Raw genomic sequence first — 5,928 nt, forward strand, 5'->3', positions numbered from 1 at the left:
CAAATACTAGTGTTTGCATAAAAGGAAATAAAGTGTATCATGTTTCCTGCTTTTATACTCAAATTAGCAACTGTTTTTCTTATCTTGGAATTCCACACGGTGCCCTAGACACAAAACAATTTCCTTCTCGTCATTTCCTCAGCTGAGTTACTGAGTACCCTCCTCTCAGCCACCTCTGAAGCTGCTTTGGGACCATTGGCTCTTTATCTTGGTATTTCCCTACCCTGCTAACATATTGAAGAACACTCCAAAGCTCAGCTACAGTGCTCTTCATTAAAGTTATATAGGATTGAGAAATAGACTATTTTCGAATGTCTGAAAGTCATAGCAATATAGTAATGGGGAGAGGGATTAGCTGTTTAGAATTTCATATTCTATTTAAGTACAATTAAGTTTACCTGACACCATTTGTTTATAAAATCTCAGTTACTTATTAAAATTCTTAGCTCTTCCCCTATTTTGCATAAAAAATTTGAAAGTCATTTAGTACTTAAATATGAAAAGATAGTTTGTGCAATGAAGGAGTCTGCTTAAAATCAGGTAAAGGAAACATAGGGCAAAACTTTCAATGACAACAGAATCTTAAGTGCTACAGCCAGGGGTACAGGGATCGCAATATTTATTCTCAGGGATAGATCAAAGAGAGCCATACAGGAAAGAGTTGCTGGAAACCTTTCAGGAGATGAAGCTTAGTAGAAATTTCAACAATCTTTGTCCATGAGCATTACTGCTTTAGACTGGATCCTCTGACACTGGGAGCTACTGGAAGCAATAATACCAGTTGCCAAAGTGCACTTAATGACTGCAAATGCAGGCACTGACCTGGTTTTCTCAATCCTCAAGGAACTCTAGCATAAACTCTTGCATGACTCTTGAATTAACCCTGAGTCACTAGAATATGATTTAATGTGGAGGCGTAACCATCTTTGCAAAGACTTTAATATATTCCTGAAAGGTTTTAAGAAGGGGAAAAAATATCTCATTGATTTATGTAGTCCCAATTCTCCAAAAACTAGGTTGTTTCTGCTCACTTTCTCAATTTTTATCCACTTACCTATAAATTTGTTGAAAATTAAATCATAAACAATTAGAATTCTAGAAGAGAAGAACAGAACGTTATAGAGAGTGTATAGGATACACTGAGGAAATATGAAGACTCAGCTCTGTGATATTTTTTGCTAAACTTTATTATCATATAATCCAATGAATAAAAAAAATTATTGGTAAAAAATGCAAAGATGGCTCGTATTTCAACAGTTATAGTCACTTCTTAATATTATTGATAAATTCATAAAAGTAGAAAATTGAAAGCAAATGCTATTTCTGAAAAAAATATAATCTGGATAAAAGAATATTGAGATACTATTTACTCTACTGACCCAAAACAGAATAGGATTGTTCAATTACTAAATACATTTTTAAATACATAGAGGCCTTTTTCTCATGCTAGCGTCACACTGTGGACGGCTGCAGAGCTACTGTTGGCCTCTGCTATAAGGACATTCAGCCCCTGCAAGAAGGCATCACCCCAAGGCCTGAGGCTTCTCCTTCTAATGCTAAACCTTTGGTGGGTGAGGATTTCAACATATGAATGGTGGGTGTGTGTATCAGGCTGTAACAGTATGCTTTGATTTTTTTTTTCCCACCAGAAATTAAACTTCATGAGTATTTTGTTTTAGTATTTTTTGATTTCCTAATTTTGATACATCCTAATTTCAAAAATGTGTATAACTTCATAAAGGGCTCTTCAGATTGCATTTCTGAGCCAAATTCAGGACTCTGGCTTTGTCTGCCTTGGCTTCAGTGCTGAAAGAGCTCATTTGGCCTCAGGGGTGGGATGCAGGCTGAGACTTCCTTTCATTGTTTCATGTTTAGACCTAGAGATATTCTTCCAATAAATTTTCACTTTTGCAGACAATCAGAAACTAGTCAAAACCCTGAAGAAAACATGTTTTCTGTCCATGTGTGACCTAGGAATATTTCTCTCACTCGTTAAAAGCTTATTGATGGCATTAGTTCTTATCTGTGCATGCAGTTTGCCCTGTAAGGATTCATATTTTTCCCTGGCATAGATCCATGGCACTGAGTGTTTATGTCTATGTGATTTTCGAATCCCATGACTTGTCATGCCATAACAGGAAGTTGATTTTTATCTTTACAAAAACGTGAGGTCTGCTTGTCTACTGTTCGTTATTTTAAAAGTTCGGTCCACAGTCACGAGTTCTCCAGAAGCCATACGTTGGCAGATTTGTTCTTAACTCAGAATTCACAGGACTTACTCCCTTCCTGCAGGTGTCTGGCCAGAAGTCACCTCCTGCAGAGTCACCACCTTGTCAGAAGCATTCCCAGGGGAGCCGCTCTCTCCCCTGAGCTTGCATTACTGTTTTCTTTAGAGCTACCCGGCACTCTATGTGTCTCAGTGGGTTTCCATTGCTAAACAAAATACCATAAGCTGGGTGACTTGAGAACAATAGAAATCCATTTCTCACGTTTCAGGAGGCCAGGAAGTCCACGCTCACGGCCTTGCACATTCAGTGTCTGAGAAGGTTCACTCCCTCATAAAGGCCTTCTTCTCACGCTAGCCTCACGCTGTGGATGGGCTACGAGGCACTGTTGGCCTCTTCTATAAGGACACTCGGCCCCTGCATGAAGGCTTCACCCCATGGCCTGAGGCCCCTCCTTCTCATACCATGCCCTTGGTGGGGGAGGATTTCAAAATATGAATGTGTGTGGGGGGTATCAAACTGTATCAATATGCTTTGATTTTTTTTCCCCACCAGAAATTAAACTTCATGAGTTTGGGAACTGCTGTGGTTTCAGTCAGTTTCTCAAAGGTTCATATGCTGGAAGCTTGACCCCAGTGCAGTTGTGCCCACCTAGTAGAAGCATCAAGGGTAGGGCCCAGTGGAAGGTAGCTAGACATGGGGACTCCACCCTCATACATGAACTAATGCCACTCTCACAGTGTAGGTAACATCTCACAGGACTGAGTGCATTTCCATGAATGGGATGCTGGGGTGATCTTTCCCTGGAATCTTGCTTCTTGCCTCACCATGTAATCTGTTCCATGTGTGCTCCTGACACTATGGAACCATCTGCTGTGAGGTCCTCACCAGAGCTGAGGAGATGACAGTGTTATACTCTTGAGTCTCCAGAACTGGGAGCTAAATATGGCTCTTTATCGTGTATCTAGCCTCAGGTGATTTGTTATAGCAACATAAGATGAACCAAGACAGCAACTTCATTGATCTTGCTTGTGTTTGTATATCCAGTAGCTAAAATAGCATCTGGAACACAATAGCCTTTGAATGCATGTTTATTAATTAAGAGAATGTAATACTTTGAAGATATCTTAAGATAAAAGTACTTTGGGCATTCAGATCAGGTTAATAAAAAACTGTCACTTTACACTTAAAAACAAGTTAAAACTCTATTCATAAGCATTACGTATCTAAAAATTTTGACATAACTACAGAGTTAAAAATACAAAAGAACATCATCACATCTAAGAGAAAATTCATAATTGACTTTGAACTTCCTTTCTTTATCTTTTAAAACTTTCATGGTTTTGTTTCTCCCATATCAATCTGAGCCAAACAATTTCTGAGAATGCTCTTAGAACATACGAGAACCATCAGCAAAAATTAAAAATTTTAATCTATTGAAAAAATTTCAAGTTTTTAAAAGTAACCTAAAGGATAAAATAACATATTCATGTATTTTTTAATGTGAATATGCTATGAAAATTGGTCTTTCTCTGCCTTCAACCCATTTACTATAGTTAGGGGATGATGACATTAAGAAAGACTGAAAACAGTAGTGGTTGAGTTACTTTTGTGACAATTGAACTGCTAGTTTCAAGATTTCACAAACTTCTGTGGAGACAGAGTCTCAGGCCAGAGTGCCACTTTCTCCCAGTAACTATGCCTCTGTGGGTGCCTGGGTGAGGCTGTGATCCGATTAAAGGGAAGCCTTGCCTGGAAATCAACTGTGGGAAACAGAGGCCTAGAGTTAGAGCCAGGGTTTTGGTTGAGCTTTTAGGAGTCTCTACATATAGAAACTGCAAACCAAGATGATCTGACTTCTTTCTAATGTGGATGCTTTTTCTTTATTTTTCTTGTCTGATGGTCCTGGAGAGGACTCGCTGTCCTGTGCTAACCAGAGCGGGCATTCTTGCCTTTTTCCTGATCTTATAGAAAACCTTTCAGTTTCTCCCATGGATCATAATGTTAGCTGTGGGATTTTTTTTTTTTTTTTTTTTTTTTTTGCTGTATCTAGTGAGGGAATCACATATTTTTGTGTTTCTGTAGATATGGTGTATCACATTGATTTTCATATGTTCAAACATTTCTTGGATCCCAACAACAAATTCCACTTGATCACATGTATATGATTCTTTAATACACTATGGAATTTGGTTTCCTATTGATTTATTGAGGATTCTTGTATCTATGTCAATCTAAGTGAGATATTAACTTGCAGTTTTCTTGTCTCATGGTATCTTTGTCTAGCTTTGGTATCAAGTTGTTCCTGACTTCATAAAATGGATTTAAAAGTTTTCCTCCTTCTGTTATTTGGGAAGAATTTTTTTTAAAATATTTTTTTATTTGTAGATGGACACAATATCTTTATTTGTTTATTTTTATGTGGTGCTGGGGATCGAACCCAGGGTCTCATGCATGCAAGGCAAGCGCTCTACCACTGAGCTACAGCCCCAGCCCATTTGGGAAGAATTTAAGAAGGATTGGTAGTAACTCTTCTTTGGATGATTAAATTCATTAAAGTAGGAAGATACAAAATCAGCATACAAAAATTAGTGGCATTTCTACGCACAAACAATAAACTATCAAAAAGAGAAATTAAGAAAACAATCCCATTTAAAGATCTTCAAAAAGAATAAAAATAGCTAGGAACAAACAATCAGATTTGTACAACGAAAATTATAAAACATTGATGAAAGAAATTCAAGAAGATACAAATAAATGGAAAGACATTGTGTGCTCATGGATTGGAAGAATATTGTTAAGATGTTCATCTCTTCAAAGTGATCGACAAATTCAATGTCATCACTATTGATTGGAGGCTCTCATTTCATAGGCTCTTATCTCTGGGAACTCTTTGCACCCTTGGTTTAAAGCGTGTCCCTTGAGGAAGTTTATTTCTGCAGGTACCTAGTCATAGCTGACTCAGCTGGCTACTTGAAACTAACTGTTCAGCTTGGCATCTTCTGGCATTATGGAATCACATCAGACACAGGCCCCTAACACCTGTGAGCACAAATCTTTGATTAGGAATTCTCAGGGGACCTTTATTTTTCTTGTCTGTCCCTTGAAGGCATGGAAGGGTGGGAAAACCTGCAGAACAATTTCTTTTCTAGATTGCATTTTATTGACAACATGGTCTGACAGTCGTCCTCAGGACAGATACCGATTTAAGGCATATTTTCTTCTTCTTTAAAAACTAAGATAAAACTAATAAACTAAAATTTTGTACATAAAATGATCACTGAAATCAAGCTCACATAGTCATGGTTTGGGATTTTTTTGTTCACTCGTGTGTGTGTGTGTGTGTGTGTGTGTGTGTGTGTGTGGTGTGTGGGTGTGTGTGTGTGTGTGTTGTGCGCAAGCACATGCCATTCAAAATCTTTTACCAAATTCCAAGTTGAAGGTGCAGTATTGTCAGCTACAGTCACATGGATATTTATTAGCAATTCAGAAACTATTCATCTTGCATGACAGAAAATAAGCATCCATAGGCCAACATTTCCCTCTCTATGCTGCTTCTGGAAATTATCACTTTGCTCTCTGCTTCTGTGAGCCTGGATGTTTTGGATTCTACATAAAAGTGGCATCATGAAACATTTGTCTTTCAGGTCTGATTTATTACACTTAGCATAATATCTTCTGGCTTCATCCACTTTGTCTCAAA

General features: G+C 37.9%; 1 non-coding gene across 1 annotated transcript; it reads right to left on the reverse strand.

Moving 5' to 3' along the window:
• Positions 1–4,644: 4,644 nt before the first annotated feature.
• Positions 4,645–4,717, reverse strand: Trnaa-ugc (transfer RNA alanine (anticodon UGC)). Its single transcript has one exon. It is a non-coding gene; the product is annotated as a tRNA-Ala (tRNA).
• Between the last annotated feature and the right edge of the window lie 1,211 nt (positions 4,718–5,928).

The sequence above is a fragment of the Callospermophilus lateralis genome, chromosome 6 (genome assembly GCF_048772815.1).
Source record: "Callospermophilus lateralis isolate mCalLat2 chromosome 6, mCalLat2.hap1, whole genome shotgun sequence".
In the NCBI taxonomy this organism is placed as follows: domain Eukaryota; kingdom Metazoa; phylum Chordata; class Mammalia; order Rodentia; family Sciuridae; genus Callospermophilus; species Callospermophilus lateralis.